Source organism: Hevea brasiliensis, chromosome 8, assembly GCF_030052815.1.
Source record: "Hevea brasiliensis isolate MT/VB/25A 57/8 chromosome 8, ASM3005281v1, whole genome shotgun sequence".
Taxonomy (NCBI): Eukaryota; Viridiplantae; Streptophyta; class Magnoliopsida; order Malpighiales; family Euphorbiaceae; genus Hevea; species Hevea brasiliensis.
In genome coordinates this window covers 23,590,705-23,614,139 of record NC_079500.1, presented here as the reverse complement: position 1 = coordinate 23,614,139, position 23,435 = coordinate 23,590,705, and positions in this window count along the sequence as shown.

Genomic DNA, 23,435 nt, shown 5'->3' with positions numbered 1-23,435 from the left:
ATGTATTTTATCTTTAATAATAATTTTTGACTTGGTCAAAAATTGGCTAAAATTAAAATTACTTATTACATCATGTGTGACGTCATCCACATGATGTAATAAATCACTTTTTCCAATTTCTTTCTTTTTCTTTAATTTTTTTGTTTCTTTAATTTAATTCTCGATTTAGAAATTTTTATTTCTCCAATTTTATTGGACAATTAGGTTAGGAGTCAGCTCTAGGGGTGAATTGACCAAATTGCCCCTCGCTGGTTCGATCCGGTTTGTAAGTTATTCGATATTTCTTCCAGATCTCTGACCTAATTATTTGACCTGCTTAACAATTCTTTTCTGTGATTTTCTCTTTTCCACTGTGTTCGCAATAGTCCTAAGGACCGTGGCGTCACATTTTTCAGTTTAGAATTTGGGTTAAGACTAACCTCGCAGTCACTTCCCGGGAAGGTCTCCCATCATTGTGACTCCCGGCTCATTTAACCTTTTATGTTCTATTTTTTTTTATTTATACTTACCTATCTGGCAATCACTAATTATTTGCATCAAGGGCTTATCTAGATATCTTATACATGATTCTACTTCTTTTAATTGTCCGGACTGACACTGATCGCCAGAACAGTAAAATATACCAAGCCATGCAAATAGGGGTGGTTAGTTTACTCACTGAACTTGTATAAGCTCACCGCTTTCCCCTGACCCTAGGTGTAGGAGTGCAAAAATAGAAGAATCTTTTAGAGTTTGAGTAGCAGGAGTAGTTATAGAGTGTTTCGATGTATGTTGTATGGTTAGTGGACATGTAATATATCAAGGAATAGTTATTGTGCCGGTATTCAAGTTTGATAGATGTTTTATCTTAAACATAAATGATGTAATTATGTACATTTTAAATCTAAGCTATCTTCTTATGTGAGAATGTATGTATAAACTAATTACACTTTAGCGATTTTATGTAAAGGTTCATTTTCTGAACTTATTTTATGTTAATCATGTATGAAAAAACTAAAGTGTAATCGTTTGGAGTATGCTTGGATTGTGATTTCAAAGATATATACATGTTTAACAGGTCTTTAGGCTTGCTACAAGTTTCGGCAGCTTTAAGCTGACTCGATCCCTAGTATCAGTAACAAACCCCCAGTTTGGGTCATTACATTCTGCCAGAAAGGGTTGAAACAAAAGTTTATGAGCCATATGTAGAAGCTATAAATCATTTTTCAGAAGGTGTTGATAGAGATCCATGTTTTATAGTTACTGAAAAAGAGCCAGAGGCTCCAATACATAATGTTGGTCAAGAAGATATTGATTTGGACAGTGCTAAAGATGGGTCATACCAAATTAGTTCACAAAAGGGGGATAGACATAAAAGATGTTAGCAGTGATGAAGATCTACAAGGTTGAAGTGATGAGGAAGAGTTTCTAGATACACTTGAAGGCAGTGATGTTGATGAGAAGTTGTGAAATGCAAGGGAGGCAAAGAGGGAATTGAAGAAGAAAAAGGAAAAAAATAAAAAAGACAAAGCTATTAATGTTGAAATTAATTTAGAAGAGGCAGGTGTTTATATGGGGTTTGAGAATGGTAAGGCACAAAAACTATAGATATGCTGGTAAAGTAGTTGGAAATGAAGATTTTCAGGGGAGTTTTGATCCTGAAAATAAAGACTTGTGTGATTATGACTTAAATAAGGAGCATGCAGACCAACCAACCAGGAGAAGAAGTAAGAGGACCCATTATGATCCAGAATGATAAATTTTAGTATGGGAGCTAGTTATGGTTTTTGATGCTATTCAAGTTAGAGCTACTGTTAGCAAATATGCTATTCATAGGGGTGTCATTGAGATTGAGACCTAATGAGCCTAAGCGAGTGAGGGTCACATGCAAGGATGGTTGTTCATGATTGCTTTTTGTAAGTTTAGAGACACAGTCAAACAACTTTATTGTGAAATCTTATAATCCTATGCATAAGTATTACAAGACAAACACCAATAGGCAATGTAATGCAAACTTCATTGCAAGGATATTTAAAGGTAGGATAATTTCACAGCCTAACATAATGTTATGGGAATTACATGATTTATGCAAGCTAATTAGGGTGCTATGTAGGAAAATCCACTTGTAAGAGGGCTAAATATAAAGTTTTAGGAAAATTATGGATGATTATAGAGTAGAATATGCAAGGCTATTGAATAGATCAAATCTAGGCACTACTTGTTTTGTTAGGACTAACACCCAAAGTGAGCTAGGAAAAGTCTTATTTAGCAGGTTTTATGTTTATTTTAATTCCACAAAGCAAGGTTATAAGGAAGGGTATACGAAGATCATAGGTTTGGATAGTTGTCTTTTAAAAGTACCTTATAGGGGACAATGTCTAGTGGTTGTTTCGAAGGATGCAAACAAACAAATGTTCCCTATAGCATAAGCAATTATTGACTTGGAGACCAAAGTGACATGGAAATGGTTTATTAAAGTGCTCAAATAGGATTTGGATCTTAGAAATGGAAATAAGGTGACTATTATGACTGATATGCGAAAGGTATATTTTTCTATATACATTTTATAATTATTTACAATTATAACCATTTAAATTCATTTTGTTAGTTATATTATAATTATCTTAATTTCAGTTGAAGGGACTTATTCTTACAATTAAAGAGGAACTGCCTGAGGTTGAGCAAAGGAGGTGTGGGAGATACATTTATCATGCATAGGCAAAGAAATGGAGGGGTACTGAGAGGAGAAAGCAATTTTGCATTGTTGCTTAGTCTAGCTTTAAGGTTGAATTAAAAGACAATCTTAAGTAATTGCCAAAATTGGGTACAGGGATATGTGAGGATTTGCTTAGTTATCCTACTCAGGATTCGGTGATGGTTTATCATAGTCCACATACAAAATGTGATGTAATTGAGAATGATACTGACTACTGGGCATAAGTATAACACCCATATTTGTATAGTCTGGTATATTTCACTTCATCGGTGTCGGTCCGAATAAGTAAAAGAAGTAGAATCATGTCTAAGACACCTAGATAAGCCCTGAATGCAAATAATTAGTAATTGCCAAATAGTTAAGTATAAATAAGAAAAATAGAACACAAAAAGTTAAATGAGCCAGGAGTCACAGCGATGGGTGATCTTCTCGGGAATGACTGTGAGGTTAGTCTAAACTCAAATTTCGAACGGTAAAATATGACGCTACGGTCCTTAGGACTATTGCGAACACAGTGGAAAAGAGAAAATCACAAAAAAGAATTGTTAAGCAGGTCAAATAATTAGGTCAGGGATCCGGAAGAAATATCGAATAACTTGCAAACTGGATTGAACCAGCGAGGGGAAATTTGGTTAATTCACCCCTAGAGCTGACTCCTGACCTAACTGTCCAATAAAATCAGAGAAAAGAAAATTTCAGAGTGAAGAATTAAATTAAAGAACTAATAGAAAAATAAATCCAAAAGAAAAAAAAGAAAGAAAAAGGTTTATTTACATCATGCATGACATAAGCATGATGCAATAAATCTAATATTTAAAAAATTGAAATTTTGGGGATAGATCCTAATAATTAAAAGACAAAAATAAAAAGAAAAAAATTGGTTTCTTCTTCCTCATATCAGCCGCCCCACCTCTCTCACTTCTCTCTCTTAAACTCCATTGAAGCTCCATTTTGAGCTTGAGAAACCCCAACTTCAATCACTAAATTCATAAATTCCTCCATTAAATCTTGTCTTTGGACCTTGCTAAGTAACTTAGGAGCAAAAAGAAGAAAGGAATCAAAGATTTGAAAAGAAGAAATTTTGTCTAAACAAGGTTAGTAATCTGAACTTGGATATTGTAGTTAAATGTTTATGTTCTAGTGTAATAAACTTAGAAATTGTGTAAAATCAAACAAAAACTATCCTTGGGGGACTAAATAGAAATTTTAGCCAACTAGGGTTAGGGTTTAAAATGAATAATTTTGAGGTATTTGAATAGTTATTTGAGGTGAATTAGGTGTATAGATCATGAATGTACACTTTGAAATGTATTAGATTGAACTTTATGTAATTTAGAGTTTTGAGCATGTGAAAAATTGGAGAAAAAGTTGAGAATTGGTCAATTGATGTAGTTGACCTTATTTGAGTTGAGAAATGGTCAATTGTGACCATTTGTGATGTGTATGTGTTGTTGGAAACAAGTTTTAATTCGGATTGGTTAGGGTCAGTCTGCAGGTAGCTTGACCTAGGTCCCTTTCAGGGACCAAAACTAAAAATTTACCAACCCAATTGGTGTGAAGTCAATTGGGAATGAAACTAGACACAAAATGGACCATTTTTCATTGAGGAATCATGCTCATAAAATGACCATAACTTAGTGAACAATTAGGCCAAATCCGGAATTGGGCACACTGCCCTGTACAAAAATGACTAAATGAACAGTAGTTACGTAAATGACCATAACTTAGTCTAGGAAGGTCCAAATGACCTGAATTTTATACCGATAGAAATATGAGACATAGTCGTACAACTTTTATGAAGAAAACAAATCCAAATTGTGATCATAACCTGTCTAAAAACTCACCTGCAATCAATATATAAAAATTGCCAAAATCCAAGAAATGCCCAGAATTTTGGGTAACACCAAATCCGGCCAGTCATGTTCAAATAACCATAACTAGGGCTACAAAATTCTAAATGGAGTAATTCAAAAAGAGAAATAAAGTTAAGACAATAAGGAACAACTACAATGAAGAAAACTTAGCCAAATTACCATAGCAACTTGACCAATGGAACAGTGCAAAACAGGACACCAAATATGAAATTTTGGAAGTTTCACCTAAGAAACTTAAAGTTTGAGAAAACAACCAAAACCAACAAATTAGGTAACCAAAATGTGGTATGCGGGTGAAATTAAAAATCTCATACCTATTGAGCATTAGAAAATCAACAAATTGACTTGAATAGTATCGTGAATAATAACCCTGAAATACAAATTTTAAAGAACGTCAAGTTAAGCATATTAAAGTTAGATATAAATAGATTTGAAATTATTTTTGTGATTTATGATAAATTATGATACTGAAACACTGTGAAATTGTGTGTTTCAGTCGAAAAGAATATCGAGAAAGAACCCAAAGCATCAAGTCAAGGCCAAGAGGTCACTCGTATCAGGTTTGTGCACAACATAAATATTCTTTAAAATTTGTTTGCAAAGTGCATGAAATGTCTGTTATGCTTTTGACTTAACTTGTTGAAAGTTTACTTGTATTTGTTTGAAATGGCAATAAATATTTGGTAAATTTTTAAGATAGTTTTGACACTATAGTGTCATGACCATATATTTGAATACCTCACTAGCATGACTAGTGGAAGGAAATAGTTTTGAATTTTGATTCCCTCTCTGGCTGAAGTGTTGAGGTGTATGCCAGTAGAGGAAGAAATTTAAATGGGTACCCATAGTTTGAGCTAGCTAGCCTTGTGATTTCTCATAAGCCTCCAGTTATTGAGATGAGTATCGTTCTGAATGGCATGAATAACTGTGTGTTTTTATGAAATTCGTTTTGAGACTTCCTAAATGAAATTGTTTGGACTAAAAGTTTATAAATCATGTTTTGTATCTATCTTTCATTTTCAGTACTGTATTTGAATAAATGTGATTTGAATTATGCATAAACTGTTATTTTAGTATGTTGTGCACCACTGAGTTATAGTACTCAGCGATGGCTGTTATTACTATCGCAGATATAGAGACTAGAGGAGGCAAAGTGAGCTGTTAAGGATTTTGGAGCTACATCCCCGAGGTTTTGGTCGGGTATAATTTTATACCATGTTTGTAATATTTATATTTGTGTATGTAATCGTATGTACATGTATAAATTAATCATGAGCAGTTGTATAGATTTTGTAATAATATTAGTTTGGATTTTCTAATGTAAATTTTGGGATGATGAATGTAAATTGATTTTACTTTAATGATAAATGAATGAAGTTATTTAGTGTTATATTTTGAAGACAATTGAAATGAGAAATGATGTTGAGTTTATTGTGGTAGTTGTTTAGTTAATGAAATAAATGATTAGAAGTGTTTTTACAGGTTTTTGAAGAACTATTTTCTTAAAATACAGACGGCACTCTACCGAAATTTTTCTAAAAATTGTGTAAAAATAAAAATGGACAAAAATTTTAGCTAGCTTTTAAACTTCTATTAAATGTAAGAAAATGCTCACCACTTCCAAAAAGTAAGAAAATGGTTTTAAAATCTCTTGTAGAGTACTTAATGAGTTATCGGTAAGTGAAGTTCGGTAGTTCATTAAGTATTCTACGGGATCATGTTATGCCTTATAGAGAGGTAAGATGTGACAATAAGTCTATTATCACAATGATGGAGGAAATTAGAGTTAAAATCATGAATAGGATAAGAACCATGATAGATTTTGTTACAAATTAGATAAGTGATATAAGTCCTGTCGCAAGGGATTTTGCGGTCGCCTGAACGAACCCTCACCGAAGTGGGAAAGAGTGAGGAGTCGCCACCTTAGTTTTGAAGGAAACTAAAGTAAACCATTTGTGAAGATAAATTGAAATAAAACCACTTCATAACAGAGATTCTAGGTTCGGGGTCCATAAACGGGTGGGGAAGGTGTTAGGCACCCCACCTCGTCCCTTAATAAGGGTAAGTAGATTTAATTTTTGCATTAGTTAGGAAGGCTTGAATGGACATGTTAATCCTTTTGACTAAAGGAAAATTTGATTTTTCACTAAATTTGGATCACCCAGATACATAAGTAAATGAGACAACCTTAGTGAGTTACTGTTGCATGTTAATCTTATTTAAAAGAACTATTTTATTAAAATATAGTTTAAGAATTGTATAAGAACTCCTCTCCGAACTCTTTAATATTTATTAAAATTTTGAGTTGAGATCGGATAAGAACTCTCCTCCGATCTCTATTAAATCATTAAAAATTTTGAGTTGAGACCGGATAAGAACTCTCCTCCGATCTCTATTTAATGCTTATTAAAATTTTGAGTTGAGACCGGATAAGAACTCTCCTCCGATCTCTATTTAATATTTATTAAAATTTTGAGTTGAGACCGGATAAGAACTCTCCTCCGATCTCTATTAAGTATTTATTTAAAATTTTGAGTTGAGACCGGATAAGAACTCTCTTCCGATCTCTATTAAATTAACAGGAACCTGAATGGGATCTTTCTGATCTCCCGAATTTTAATTTCAGCTACATGTCATAAGGACCTAAAGCTAAGGATTCTGGCGTTCAAAGGTGCTAAGGATAAGGCTTCTTTTAACTAATTGGTATTTTGTGACTAAATAAGGGAAGACTGACTGAATTTTGCTGACCTCCCCTAAGGTCATTTTACCAATATCCTATCTGTACCCTTTTATTTATCTGGGTTTTGATTTTTATTCCGCCTTATGGCATTATGCTGGATCGCCTCCCATGTCAGCCTAGTGATTCAATTTTGCTATTTCCCTGACGTGTTATTTAGACCCTCTCTTTTAAAAGAGACCCTTAAGTTGCAGTTACCTACATTTTACCCAACCATTTACACGCTACTAGGAGCTAGAAAGCTTGCATTCAGAAATGACGAAGATTAATAAAATGATGGACTGATTACTAAAGAGATAACTCGAGAGTAACATTCTTTGGGGTTCTTTTGCATAAAATGAACTTGGAGAAAATTGCATACGTAAGAAGAACAAAGAAAGTGCGAAAAGTAAACGTAAACAGTTAATAAAACAGCAGTATGAGCTCTTACCTGTAAGGAGCCAAATCTATTGAAATAACTACGGGGTGACAAATAGTGATAAGGCAGCGGATTGATTAGCCTGAGGGTTGATGTTCGTCGTGAACTAAAGGGTGCTTAGCTAAAATGCAATCAGATTAAGATAAAAACCGAGTGGAATGAAGTTGAGCTTGGACAACGGGAATGAAAACAGAGATGATAAAGGGCTGAAAGTGAGAGTGTGACCAGATAATGAACAAACTGAAAATGTAAAGTTCCAGTATTCAGAATCCTTTTCAAGAAAAAGACTTCAGAAAACTAGTTTCAAAAGTCTTTCTAATCAACACTTCTAAGTAGCAGAATAACAAACTGAATGAAGTTTCAGAGTTCTTCCGCTATAATAACTACCTCTTTTTTTTGCCCGTCCCTTGAACAGTTTTTCATGCAGGTATTTATAGGAATCGGGTGCTCCTCATGAAGGGTCAGGATTTATTTTGAGGGAGATGGACGGTCAAGATTTTGAAGGACATGATCGGATGCTTGAGAATTAAAGAGAACCAAAATAAACGGCTGAGATTATTCTTCAGAATATTTGTCCTTTTCTTCTTTCAATCTGACGGTCTCAAATCCTCTTGTCCGGAGCGATCTGAGGGCTAAGAGCGAAAGGCGCTAGTCTTGTCGTCTCCTCTCTTGATCCAAGGGCTCCGGGTTCGTCCTTACAAGTGAAATCAACGGTGGAGATTGGGATGTACAGGACTGTCATGACATACCTCGGCACTGTCGACATTGCGGCGATTCTTAGGCGTGCGGTGGAGATCTCGTCTGCCACGCTTTAACTACCTTGGCTCTGATTCTGACGACGGTTATTTGGGATTTGTCTTATTCTTTTTGCCTTCCGATCCTTCCCACGCTCCTATCCCGATCTCTCATGCTAATCTCCCATCTTCCGATCTCTATTATTCCGATCCCTAAAGATCGCCCAAATGATGTAATCCGATCTCTTGGAAATAAAAGTCAATTCTCATCTTGTTATTATTGCATTGATTATTTTCCGAGCTCTAATATGATTATCCGATCTGATTCTTTACCTGAATGACACTTATCCGATCTGTAATTCGAAACACCTGGATCTACCGGTCTATAATTAACCGATCTCTTTATGGAATCTTGGGAATATTCGTGAGACGTGTCAGAACAGCTGGCGAGTCCCGCTAACCGATGCGCTGCCTGGAACCTCGTGAGCATTAAATGCTCGGACGAGTATAAATAGGGGTGGGGGGGTTAGCCATTTGCTCCTGTATGTCATTTTCAATCTCTCGCTCACAACCTCAAAGTTCTCTCGTTTACTCAAGTTCTTCCGACGCCGATCAGACTCCGGTAAGGGCTTTGATCTTCTTTTTAGTTTAAGTTCTTTATTTCCTTTGAAAATGAGCGGTGCCGAGGGTCAGAGAGCGGCGAGCCCTCCTTCCATTCAGTTCTCGTGGTCGTCTGACGAAGAAGAGGTGGTCGGGCCAAGCGCGCAACCAGAACCTCCTAGGGTCTCCGTTCCAGCTCGGGGGCGGATCGCACCATCAAGGCATGCACCCTCTTCAGGGAGGGAGAATCTTCCCCTGGACGAGCTGCCATCGATTTTGCAAGAATCCGATCTGCAATCTTTAGCCAGGAGTACAATATTCGTCCTAATTCGTATGAACTTATCCGGTGTCACAGCTATCACCGAGCTGATTACTTCTTTGAAGAGAATGACTTGGTTATGGTATATGAGGAACAGTTAAAGGCCGGTCTGCGGTTCCCTCTGGACGATTTCTTCAAGGAGGTCTTAAAATTTCACCGAGTATGCATTGCTCAAGTCCACCCCAACTCGTGGCGGATCTTAGTAGCCTTCCGAGGCCTATGCCGAGCTAAGGGGATCAGACCTACGGCTAAGGTGTTCGCCGAACTGCACAGGCTAACTCGCCGAAAGGACGACGAGCACTGGTTCTTTCAGGCGAAGCCTCATTGTGGGCTCTTTACCGATCTGCCCTCCAGCCTTAAAAATTGGAAGAACCGCTTCTTCATTCTGAGGAGCAAAAATCCGACCTGCTTTGAGGACTTCCCCCGTAGCTGGTGGCACCAAGGGCCCTTGATTCCGAAGCGTATTACCTTGAACCAGGAGGAAAGCCTCATAGTGATGGAACTGAAGAATCAGGCTGCCACTCAAAAGTTCTCCTGTTTAAATGCGGTGACTGCCGAGCTGCACCATTGGACCATACAGCTAATCACCGGCCAAGATCGCGAACTTCCGCTCTCTGACCTCGGTATTGGTATTTTCTACATCTCAGATTTCCGGACCTTAGCGATCTCACTGACCTTTTCTTTGCGCAGGTATGGCGGGTGGTGAGGGTTCCAAGAAGCGGAAGAAGGAGAGAGAGATTTCCCGGAAAATAAAGGAGATGAAGCGTTCGGCCCTACTTCAAACTCCCGGCCATGAACCAGGGGAGACGCAAGGAGGCCCGTCCCGACCTTCTGGCCGCCAATCACCGGCCGTCCGATCTCCTCCTCAACAGAAGAGCCGGCTCCACCTCCTCCAGCTGCTCCAAGCACGTATGGGGTCGTTTCGACCTTCTTCAAGCCCTCTTCGTGGTGCTCAAGCGTCGATCGCTTCTCGGAGAACAATCGACTGTCGGAGAACCCCGATTTTGCCAAAGTCTTGGGGTCTTCTATCCGCCGGAAGATCGGGACGCATCGTCTCGGACAACCTTGACGATATCGACTCGATCCATGAGCACGAATGTGGAGTGTCCGTGAACCAAAGACATAGTTCGGGAAAAGGCTTACCGCCTGGGTAAGGAGATCGAGAAGAAGAATCAGGAAGTGGCTTCTCTCCGATCCCAAGTCCTATCCACTCGTGATTACATATCTCAAGTTAAGGGGCGCGGTTCTATGAAGATGTCGGCCGAGCAGTCTCATGTTCGCCGAAAAGGATCGTGCTTTCGGGAAGTCCAGCGCCGCCAACGAAGCTTCTCGTGTCGCTCAACTTATCGAGGAGCTTAAGGTGAAAGACGAAGAAATGGTGACAGGAATAGCGGTGCTTATGTGAATGCTCACCAGACCTCTTAGCCGAACTCCGAGCGTTACCTGCAGGAGGACTTCTCTTGGATGGCCGACTGCCCCGGGGGAGGGTGAGGATAGTGAGGAGGAGGGAGAGGGTGAGCGAAATCTAGATCAGGCTCGGGGTGAACCCCCAGACTAATAACTTGTACAAATTCTGAAATGAAATGACTCTTTTTTTCAATGAATGTTTGAGATCGAACATTTCTAAATTATTAAACACTTGATTGTTTGAGTATCTTGAAAGAACTTGAAAGTGATTATTAACCTAAGTGTGAGAGATCGGAAGACATAGTGAGCATAAGATCAGTAGAGAATCAACATTAATCGGGACCTGATTAAAGTTGGAAATTTGGTGAACCCACTTAAAATCAAGATCATCATTACATCGGATTGGAATCTTAATTATTCCTGAACTTAAAATGAGAAATCGGCAATAAGACCAGTGACATAAAGATTTAGTATTGACTCAATTTTGTTTGACAGGAGAGATCGGGAATGTAATCGACCGGTCAGGAAATTTGACAATTAGCTTGAGAGATCGGTGAGCGACTTGGCAAGGCCTTAGATGATACGAAGGCTTAGCATTGATTCAATTTTCTGTGAAGAGAGATCGGTAATATGGCAAAGAGAGGTCGGAAATGTAGTTGGCTGGCAAAGGGAAATTTAGTGCTGAGGATCGGTTTCAAGGTTTATTGTTTCTGGGGATCGGCCAAAATATGGTGTCGACAGCTGCCCCTCTTTACATAATTTCTATTAAGGGAAAAATTTCCCGTGTAGGAATTATGTAAAGATTTAGACCCGTATTTTGGACGATTAGGTGTCCGAAACTAAAGGATACCTAAGTCAGTGACCTAGGGATCAGTATCAGAAGTTAAATTAAAATCAACTTGGATCAAGGAACCAGAGGTTGATAGCAGGAAATTTAAATGCAGGAATTTAAAATCAACTTAGATCAAAGAACCAGAGGTTGATAACAGGAAATTTAAATTGCAAGAAATTAAAATCAACTTAGATCAAGGAACCAGAGGTTGATAACAGGAAATGTAAATTGCAAGAAATTAAAATCAACTTAGATCAAGGAACCAGAGGTTGATAACAGGAAATGTAAATTGCAGGAAATTAAAATCAACTTAGATCAAGGAACCAGAGGTTGATAACAACAAATTTAAATTGCAGGAAATTAAAATCAACTTAGATCAAGGAACCAGAGGTTGATAACAGGAAATGTAAATTGCAGGAAATTAAAATCAACTTAGATCAAGGAACCAGAGGTTGATAGCAGGAAATGTAAATTGCAGGAAATTAAAATCAACTTAGATCAAGGAACCAGAGGTTGATAACAGGAAATGTAAATTGCAGGAAATTAAAATCAACTTAGATCAAGGAACCAGAGGTTGATAGCAGGAAATGTAAATTGCAGGAAATTAAAATCAACTTAGATCAAGGAACCAGAGGTTGATAGCAGGAAATTTAAATTGCAGGAAATTAAAATCAACTTAGATCAAGGAACCAGAGGTTGATAACAGGAAATTTAAATTGCAGGAAATTAAAATCAACTTAGATCTGTAACGATCGGGAACCAGCCACTAGAGGAATTGTCCGCTTTGGCCATAAGCCTCACGGTTTTGTCCCATAGGTGGAATGGAGAACTTCCCAGGAGGTCACCCATCCTAGGATTTCTCTCAAGCGAGCACGTTTAACCGAGTTCTTCCAACTCTCCGTGCCATTCCACCAAAAGCTGCCTCTAGTGATTAGTTCTCCCATTTTATATATGATTAGCTTTTGAACCCAAGACCATCTCCGTGCTTTGCCGATGTGGGATTTGGCTAAGGGACCTTTCTCCCCCTTCGACTCAAAGATCCTCGCTGAGGTTTGCCCCACCATCGCTCAAGAGGACACGCGAGCGGCTCTGATACCAATTGTAACGATCGGGAACCAGCCACTAGAGGAATTGTTCGCTTTGTCCATAAGCCTCACGGTTTTGTCCCATAGGTGGAATGGCCTAGAGAGTTGGAAGAACTCCAGGGTTAAACGTGCTCGCTTGAGAGAAATTCTAGGATGGGTGCCCTCCTGGGAAGTTCTCCATTCCACCTATGGCAAATCCCACATCGGCAAAGCACGGAGATGGTCTTGGGTTCAAAAAGTAATGATATATAAAATGGGAGAACTAATCACTAGAGGCGCCTTTTGGTGGAATGGCTTGGAGAGTTGGAAGAACTCCAGGGTTAAGCGTGCTCGCTTGAGAGAAATCCTAGGATGGGTGACCTCCTGGGAAGTTCTCCATTCCACCTATGGGACAAAACCGTACGGCTTATGGTCAAAGCGGACAATTCCTCTAGTGGTTGGAGCCCAATCGTTACAATTGGTATCAGAGCCGCTCGCGTGTCCTCTTGGGCGATGGTGGGGCAAACCTCAGCGAGGACGCTGAGTCCCGAAAGGGGGGGAGAAAGGTCCCTTAGGCAAATCCCACATCGGCAAAGCACGGAGATGGTCTTGGGTTCAAAAAGTAATGATATATAAAATGGGAGAACTAATCACTAGAGGCACCTTTTGGTGGAATGGCTTGGAGAGTTGGAAGAACTCCAGGGTTAAGCGTGCTCGCTTGAGAGAAATCCTAGGATGGGTGACCTCCTGGGAAGTTCTCCATTCCACCTATGGGACAAAACCGTGCGGCTTATGGTCAAAGCGGACAATTCCTCTAGTGGTTGGAGCCCGATCGTTACAAGATCAAGGAACCAGAGGTTGATAGCAGGAAATTTAAATTGCAGGAAATTAAAATCAACTTAGATCAAGGAACCAGAGGTTGATAACAGGAAATTTAAATTGCGGGAAATTAAAATCAACTTAGATCAAGGAACCAGAGGTTGATAGCAAGAAATTTAAATTGCGGGAAATTAAAATCAACTTAGATCAAGGAACCAGAGGTTGATAGCAAGAAATTTAAATTGCGGGAAATTAAAATCAACTTAGATCAAGGAACCAGAGGTTGATAGCAGGAAATTTAAATTGCGGGAAATTAAAATCAACTTAGATCAAGGAACCAGAGGTTGATAACAGGAAATGTAAATTGCGGGAAATTAAAATCAACTTAGATCAAGGAACCAGAGGTTGATAACAGGAAATTTAAATTGCAGGAAATTAAAATCAACTTAGATCAAGGAACCAGAGGTTGATAACAGGAAATGTAAATTGCGGGAAATTAAAATCAACTTAGATCAAGGAACCAGAGGTTGATAACAGGAAATTTAAATTGCAAGAAATTAAAATCAACTTAGATCAAGGAACCAGAGGTTGATAACAGGAAATTTAAATTGCAGAAAATTAAAATCAACTTAGATCAAGGAACCAGAGGTTGATAACAGGAAATGTAAATTGCGGGAAATTAAAATCAACTTAGATCAAGGAACTAGAGGTTGATAACAGGAAATTTAAATTGCAAGAAATTAAAATCAACTTAGATCAAGGAACCAAAGGTTGATAACAGGAAATTTAAAATCAACTTAGATCAAGGAACCAGAGGTTGATAGCAGGAAATTTAAATTGCAGGAAATTAAAATCAACTTAGATCAAGGAACCAGAGGTTGATAGCAGGAAATTTAAATTGCAGGAAATTAAAATCAACTTAGATCAAGGAACCAGAGGTTGATAACAGGAAATTTAAATTGCAGGAAATTAAAATCGGCAGGAAATTTAAATTGCACTCACAAAGCAAGCCTGATCCGGACACAAGAAGTTCTTCCCCAATGAAATGTACTTAACAGAATCCCGAAGACCAATGACGAATGGAGGACGAGTTGCAAGACTTAACCTATGGCCTTGTTTCTTCAAATGCCCCATTTCTGTTTTTCAGATTTTCTCCCGAAAAGCACCCTCGCGGGTTTTTACTTCCCCTTCGTCTATATGACCAGAAGCGCCTTTCCAGGTTTTCACCTCTAGTTTTTTTTTTTTTTAGGTCATTCCCTGCAAATCTCATAGTAAAGTACGTGAGGTTATCAATTGTCAAATCTTAATCTTATGGCAAAAATTTTAACTGATTTAAATAGCGCATTAAATAACGAGATTGCAGAAAGATAAATATAAGGGAAAGATAGAAACATGGGGAATGAAGTGTGATTTTATTACGGTTTAATATAAACAAAGAAGAAGTTTCAAAGAAGAAGGGTACAAGGATAGATCTCACATATTCCCTGTGGCTGATTTTGAAATCCCTTAAATGCCATTATTTCAAGTTCTCTGAAGCCTCATGCCGTGACAGTTTCCTCTTCATCCTGGTTTCATGCCTCCCATTCCTTATTTCTCCCTTTTTGTTCTCGGGATGCCCTTTCGGGTTTTCACCCCTAGAATTTTTTTTTTTTTTTGGATGACTCACTTTTTCAGGATGCCCCTTCGGGTTTTCATCCTTTACTGCTTTACAAAGCGCCTTCGGGGTTTTCGCCTTCTTTCACACATTTTGCTAAGAGCGCCCTTTCGGGTTTTCGCTCCTACCCCCTTTTTTTTTTTTTTTTTTTTTTAGGCATAGTATTTTCTGACGGTGTCAGCATTCACAGGTCTCGGAAACTCTTCACCGTCCATGTGGGTCAAAATCAAGGCTCCTCCAGAAAATGCCTTCTTAACTACATAGGGCCCCTCGTAGGTTGGTGACCATTTGCCCCGGGGATCGTTTTGATTCGGCAGCACTTTCTTCAGAACTAGGTCCCCGGGTTGGAATTCGCGTGGGTGAACACTTTTATCAAATGCTCTAGCCATCCTCATCTGGTATAACTGCCCATGACATGCTGCTGCTAACCTTTTCTCATCCAGCAAGTTTAACTGATCCAACCTTGACTGGATCCATTCTGACTCATCAATCCCTGATTCCTTCAGAATCCTTAGGGAAGGGATTTCAACTTCAATAGGTGATACCGCTTCCATCCCGTAAACCAGCGAGTATGGAGTTGCCCCGGTTGAGGTTCTTACAGAAGTCCGGTATGCGTGGAGAGCGTAAGGAAGCATATCATGCCAATCCCTATACGTGACCGTCATTTTCCGGATTATCCTCTTGAGGTTTTTGTTTGCAGCTTCCACCGCTCCATTCATCTGGGGACGGTATGGGGAGGAATTGAGATGTCAGATTTTGTATTGATCACACAATTTTTGAATCCTCGGACCATTCAGATTCTTAGCGTTATCGGTGACGATTTGATTAGGGAGGCCATGCCGGCAGATAATATTACTTCTGAGAAATCTGAGAAACGTATTCTGTGTGATGTGCGCATAGGATGTCGCCTCGACCCACTTGGAGAAATAGTCGATGGCCACAAGGATGAATCTGTGCCCATTGGATGCCTTGGGATTTATGGGACCAATCACATCGATGCCCCACATTGCGAAAGGCCATGGTGAGACGAGGTTGAACAACTTGTGAGGTGGCACATTTATCGGATCGGCATAGATTTGACACTTATGGCATTTTCGGAAATACTCGATGCAATCCTTTTCCATTGTGGTCCAAAAATACCCACGTCGCATGATTTGCTTAGCCATCATGTGCCCATTGGCATGGGTTGCACAATTTCCCTCATGAGTCTCAAAAAGGATTTTCTTCGCCTCTTTTGCATCCACACATCTCAACAGTTCACCGTTGGACCCTCTCTTGTATAGGGTCTCACCACTGGGGAAGTATCCCAATGCTAATCTCCGAAGCATCCTCTTTTCGTTTCGGTTTGCCCCTGAGGGGAATTCTCTGGTTCTGCAGTAGACCAGGATGTCATGATACTAAGGTTTACCGTCGGGTTCTTCCTCAATCATGAAGCAATATGCTGGCTCACTTCTTGCTTTAATATTCAATGTCTGAATCATCTGACCCTCTTCGATTTGAGCCATAACAGCTAGAGTAGCTAAGGCATCAGCAAATTGATTCTTGTCCCTACTAAGGTGAGTGAAAGAGATTTCTTCGAATTTCTTAATCAGCTCCAGTAAGTACTTCTGATATGGGATCAGCTTTGGATCCTTGGTTTGCCATTCTCCCTTGACTTGATAAATTATCAAAGCTGAGTCTCCATACACCTCCAATTTTCTGATTTTCATCTCGATAGCAGCTTGCAGACCCATTACACAAGCTTCATATTCTGCGACATTGTTGGTACAATCAAACCTCAACTTGACAGCTATCGGAAAGTGTTTTCCATCCGGGGATACCAATACAGCTCCAATTCCTTTACCGGACAAATTGACAGCTCCGTCAAAATACATTTCCCATACATCGGCTGGCCCCTCTTCTTCGCAGTCCACTTCATTAATATGCTCATCAGGGAACTCAAAATCCAGAGCTTCATAATCTTGGATAGGATTTTCTGCTAGGAGGTCAGCGATCACGCTACCTTTTACTGCCTTTCGGGTCATGTAGACTATGTCGTATTGGGAAAATATAACCTGCCACTTGGCTATCCTACCTGGCACGAAGGGGCTTTCGAATACATATTTGATAGGATCCATCCTGGAGATGAGCCATGTCTTGTGATTCAGCATGTAGTGCTTGAGGCGATTTGCTGTCCAAGCTAATGCGCAGCAAGTCTTTTCTAAGAAAGAGTACCTCGACTCACAATCGTTGAACTTCTTGCTCAAATAATAAATAGCCCTCTCCTTTCGGTCGGTATCATCATGTTGTCCCAAAACGCACCCCATCGAGTTCTGTTGGACCGCCATATACAGGATAAGAGGCCTTCCCGCCACGGGTGGAACCAATACTGGTGGGCTGGTCAAGTATTGCTTAATTTTCTCAAAAGCCTCCTGGCAAACTGAATCCCACTGGGTGGAATTATTCTTCCAGAGTAGTCTGAAAATAGGCTCAGCTTTGGCAGTGAGATTAGAAATAAATCTCGAAATGTAGTTCAACTTTCCCAGGAAACTGCGCACCTCCCTTTCTATTTTTGGGGATGGCATTTCTTGAATAGCTCGAACCTTGTCTGGATCAACTTCTATTCCCTTCTCACTTACTATGAATCCCAACAATTTCCCAGATCTAGCTCCGAATATGCATTTAGCAGGGTTCAATTTCAGCTGATATTTCCTGAGCCTTTCGAATACCCTCCTCATCACCTGTACGTGGCTTTCTTTTCCTCTGGATTTAATGATCATATCATCCACATACACTTCCACCTCTTTATGCATCATATCGTGGAATAATGTGACCATTGCACGCTGGTAGGTAGCACCAGCATTCTTCAACCCAAAAGGCATGACCCGATAGCAAAACACTCCCTATTGAGTGATGAATGCAGTCTTATCCTTGTCTTCCTCGTCCATCGGGATCTGATTGTACCCTGATGCCCCATCAATACACGAACACCTGCCCAATCCCGCAGCATTGTTAACTAACACATCAATGTGAGGGAGAGGGAAATCGTCTTTCAAGCTTGCTTTATTAAGATCCCTGTAGTCAACGCACACCCTAACTCTCCCGTCCTTCTTCATTATCGGGACGACGTTAGCTACCCATTGGGGGTATTTGACCACTTCCAGGAGCCCAGCGTCATACTGTTTCTTGACTTCATCCCGAACTTTGAGCAGTGTGTCGGGGTTCATTCTTCTCAACTTCTGCTTTACAGGGATTATCCCCGGAATTAGGGGAATTTTGTGCGTCACTATCTGAGGGTCCAAACCCACCATATCATCATAGCTCCAGGAAAATACGTCGAGGAATTCTTTAAGCAGACTGATCATATCTCCCAATTCTTCACTCTCCACTACCTTAAGTTCCCTTTTTACTTCTTCTGTGCCTAAATTTATGGTGTGTGTTTTGTCTTCACAAGGCACTAGGGAGGGTTCATCTTTTTCATTGCTTTCTTCTGTAAGGTCTTCCTCAGAATCACTTGAAGTAATGGCACTTATGGGGATTTGAAAATTAACCAGAGGAATTTCTGAGTCTATTGGATTATTAGGTGTTAATTGATGAATGGTCCTGAATGAATAAAAATGGAATATATCATAAGGATGAAATTCAAAAGGAAAGGAAAAGAGAATTGGATTTGAAATGCGCTATTAATTCATTAATATTTATGCCATAAGAAAAAGGTCCATTTACAATATTACACTTGCCACCATGGACAAAATGATCAAGTGTAGATAACCAAAGGTACTTTACTCGAAATTGAGTACAGGGATGTCCTCTGCTTCAGCTTGTCCAGCTTTCCCGCTCGCCTACCAGTGAGACTAGAGCTTCGTAGAAGGAATCTAGGTGAATGACATCGATGGATGGGTCATCAGGTGATTCTTCCACATCTGCCGGATTTTCAATGACCGGTTTAGTGAAGACTTCTGTGATTCTCGGGACTACTTTCATCTTTCCCATTTTCTGATCGAATCTCTGATCCCGAAGCGTTTTCCTCATCCAGAATCGTCCATCCATGAAAGCATCTTCCCCATAACCCAATCCGCAACGGCCTATCTTCTGGATAGCCAGACGTTCCACGATCCCTTGCAAGGCAGTGCCTAGGCCTTTCCCCTCTTGATACCCATTTCTTGACATTACTTTGGCCACCATAGCCATAGCCCCCTCCTTCCCGGTATCTTGTAACTCAAGGGCCTGGAAAGAACTCTTCAACGACTCCTCGGCTGCTTCCACATAAGGAAGTGATTGCGGTTTGGTGACCAATATGGCTTCTTCACCCCTTACAGTGACGATTTTGCCGTCCTTAATGTATTTTATTTTCTGGTGCAAAGTTGAAGGAACAGCATTCGCAGAATGGATCCACGGCCTCCCCAACAACATAGTGTAGGCCGACTCAATGTTCATCACCTGAAACGTGACGTTGAAAGTACATGCACCGACTTGGATTGGCAAGTCAATGTCTCCCAGCACTTCTCTCCTTGTACCGTCGAAGGCTCTCACCACCATAGCACTCCGACGTATATCAGATTGGTCAACCGGCAGCCTGGCTAAAGTGGCGCTAAGCAGTACATTGAGGGCTGATCCGTTATCGATGAGGACCTTGGCCACTATACAACCCTTACATTTCACAGTTACATGCAGAGCTTTATTGTGCCCTAAGCCTGCAGGGTCTATCTCCTCTTCAGAAAAGGCTACAAAGCTGGATGCCTGGATTTGTTCTACTATCTTCTCAAACTGCCCCGGTGTGATGTCGGGGTTTACAAAGGCCTGATCCAGGATTTTCTACAAGGCTTGTCGGTGGACTTCTGAGCTCAGGATCAGTGATAACAGTGAAATTCGCAGTGTCTTCTCAACCGCTCCACTACATCATACTCACTGTTTCATTATTTGGAGCATAGCTTCTTCCTCTTCTTTATGTTTAGCAGGTCCGCTTCTCGCTTTTTCAACCTCCTCTTCTGTATTTCTTGATGACTCTCCCATTTTTACTTTCCCTTTCCTCTTTTCTCTTTCTTCGTTCCCATAACATCTCCCACTTCGAGTTATAAACTCGATTTCTTGCTCCGGTGGAGAGGGCTTTGTGGCGATAACGGGCTGAGGACTGGTTTGGGGAGTAATGTTGCTGGTAGGTCCAGCATAAGTCATTCTGAAATGCTCGTGAGGAGCAAAACAAGGTTTTGGTGGTGCCGGAGGTGAGGCAAGGTTAGGAGCGGATGTATTGCTTGACACTCCCTAAGTGAAAACTTGGAAATTATAGTTCGAGGGGACAGCGTGAGTATTGGTGACAGGAGTCAGAAGTTCGGATAACTGCGCATCGCGTGAGGCTACTGGGGGTGAGAAGGTGATTCTGGGTTCGGAGGTAGAAGCAGTTTGGCTGAATCTAGTGGTGTTCACTCCCCCTTCCATTTTCGACCTTGTCTGGCATCTCAGAACCTTGAGGGATAACAAGTTTTGGACCTCTTGTTTGAATCCTTCACAATCTCGCAGCTCATGGTCAGCTGCCCCTCCATGGTAAGGACATCCCGTATCTTTTCCCAGCCCTGATATCCGGGGGCAAAGGTGGCCTTCTCTTACTGCCATGGCAAAAATTTCTTTAAAGTAAGGAATCAGCTTGTCCACTTCCGGTGTTGATCCTTCTCCCTCAGACTCAATCATATTTACACCACTGCCCGCATTATGGTTAGGCAGTGGGTTTGAGGTAACATTGGGGAGGGAACCATTTCCCTCGATCTTCAACCACCCATTTCGGATTAAAGCGTGCACTCTCCCTCTGAGTGCCCCGCAGTTATCAGTTGAATGCCCTTGTGCCCCTCCATGGTACTCACAACGAGCAGTGGCATCATACCACCTGGGATATGGCGGTTGGATCGGGTCTAAGGGGACTGGTACAATTTGGTTTATACCGACAAGGTATCGGTATATTTCACTGAGAGGGAGGGGAAGAGGTGGATCAGGGTTCCTTGGAGGTCTTGGGTTGCTTTGTGGTGGTCTTGGTTGAGCAGGAGGAGGAGGTGGTCTTGGTTGGTAATTTGTAGGTGAAGGGTATTGTGGGCGTGGGTGTGGATAATTAGAGAAAGGAGGTGGGATGTTGGCGACTGTTTGGCCATGAGGGGGAGGATATGGCCGATAATTGTTTTGAGGGAATGGGGAATAATTGTTTTGATGGGTGACGGAATGCACATCACCCTCCTTCTTCTTGCCAAAGCTGGCAGTCTTTTTTGCAGGGTTCTCAGCCAACTCCTGCAACTGTCCCATTCTTAGATTGGCCTCTATTCTTTCACCGGCCTGTATGATGTCAGAGAAGCTGTTGGAAGTGTTTCCAATCATCAAGTTGAAGTAGGGGGCCTTCAAAGTCTCGATAAATAGATAGCATAGCTCATTATCGATCACTGGGGGATGTACTTCTGCTACCTTTTCTCTCCATCTCTGGGCATACTCCTTGAAGCTTTCCCGGTCTTTCTGCACCAGATTTTGAAGATCCCTCCTTGTGGGGGCCACATCGCAGTTGAATTTGTACTGCTTCAAAAAGGCCTCGGCTAAATCCTTCCAGGAGCGCAGTTTGCTCCTGTCCAACTGAATACACCACCTCAAAGCTGCCCCTGAGAGGCTCTCATGAAAGAAGTGGACCAGCAGTCTGTCATCATCTGTCATAGAGGACATCTTGGCAATATAGGTGGCCAAATGAATTCGAGGGTCCGAATTCCCAGTATACTTGTCAAAATCGGGGACCTTGAATTTGGGTGGCACCACCACATCCGGTACTAATCTTAGTGATGCCACGTCGACCGAACCATACATGTTCAGCCTCTCTATTGCTCTCAGTCTCTCTTCTAGAGCATATAGTTTCTCGTTTTCTTTCATCTTATTTTCCCCTCCTACTGCATGATATGCTCCCCCGGCCGGGAGCTGAGGGGTGGAGTAAACTGGAGGGATTAGGATTGAAGGGTGAGGCTCGGCATTTGAGACAGCCGGGTAATAGGAGAAAGGCAGGTCATTATTCATGGCGACCGGATTGACAAAGGATCTGTCGTCCGGATAGGTGATTGAAAGGTGAACGAAGTTGAAGCTTGGTGTGGATCATTTGTTGGAGGTGGGGGAGGTAATGGTAGGTTAAGGTCCGAAGCTGGCTTATTTTGGGACATCTCCCTCATCAGCTTCATAAGTTCTGAAACCTGGTCTTTTAGTTCAGACACTTGCCCCTGTAGGTTCTGTACTTGTTCTTGGTCTTCCATTAGTTTTCTTATTCGAGATCTTGTTAAGTACACTCGCTGGGGTCGAATCGCGTGCTTGGTCAGACTTGCCTTGTTCGAAGCAATGTTGTTTTTCTGTAAGGAGCCAAAAAAGAAATTTTTTTAGTGAATTTTGATCAAAATTAAATAGGGTCCTGATGTGGACGAAGGATACGATGGCATTTGAGAGCCAGGAATGAAATCTGTTGAAGGATGACTGCATCACTTTTATCATGGCATCGCTCAATAGTCTGACTGTGAATGACCGGATTGAATGCGTATTTATGATACCTATCCACATAGCGCATTCAATTTTTCATATAACCCTAGCGAGGGAGTTCCTATGGGAGTCATATTATTCATTCACAAATTTGCTAAACAAGGGTCCAAAAATCATTTCATTAACCGAATAATTTGTACACCGTGTTCTTTACATCGGCCTATGCTCTGGGAGGTTTTTTATAATGAGATGACATTTTCTGAGATACTCATATAACCTTTCTTCTTGTTTGGCGGGGTTGAATGCTTTTAGAGCATATTCGGATTCGGGTAATAGTTCTTGTTTTCCCTGTGCTATCGTTCTCTCCAGCTGGTCAACATTCTCTTTCAGCTCTTGATAGAGAGCAGCTTGTTTTTCTTTCTCTTTCCTTTCCTTAGCACATTCCTTCAAGATATCGTTGATGAGTAGTGTCTGTTCTTTTAATTCGAGCTTCTTCTTTTTATTTGCCTGTTTATACTCTTCAATGAGTACCTCTTGGTATTTCATCTTTTCCTGAAGCTCACTATTCTGTGCTTCTACTTCTTTGATTACAGCATGGAGAGAGTATTTTTCCTTTTCCCACCGTATCTCTTGTTCTTCAAAACCCATCTTTTCGGCCCTTGCCTCTTCCCTGAGCCTTCTTACTTTCCTCTTGAGAATCTGCTGTTTGTCCTCCAACTGTTTTATTTGTTCTTGTAGTTGCGAGTTCTCGGTATTTGCCTTTTGTAGCGAGTCAACCAGGCGATTATCAGCTTCTCCTAATAGGACATCTCGGCGCGGATCGC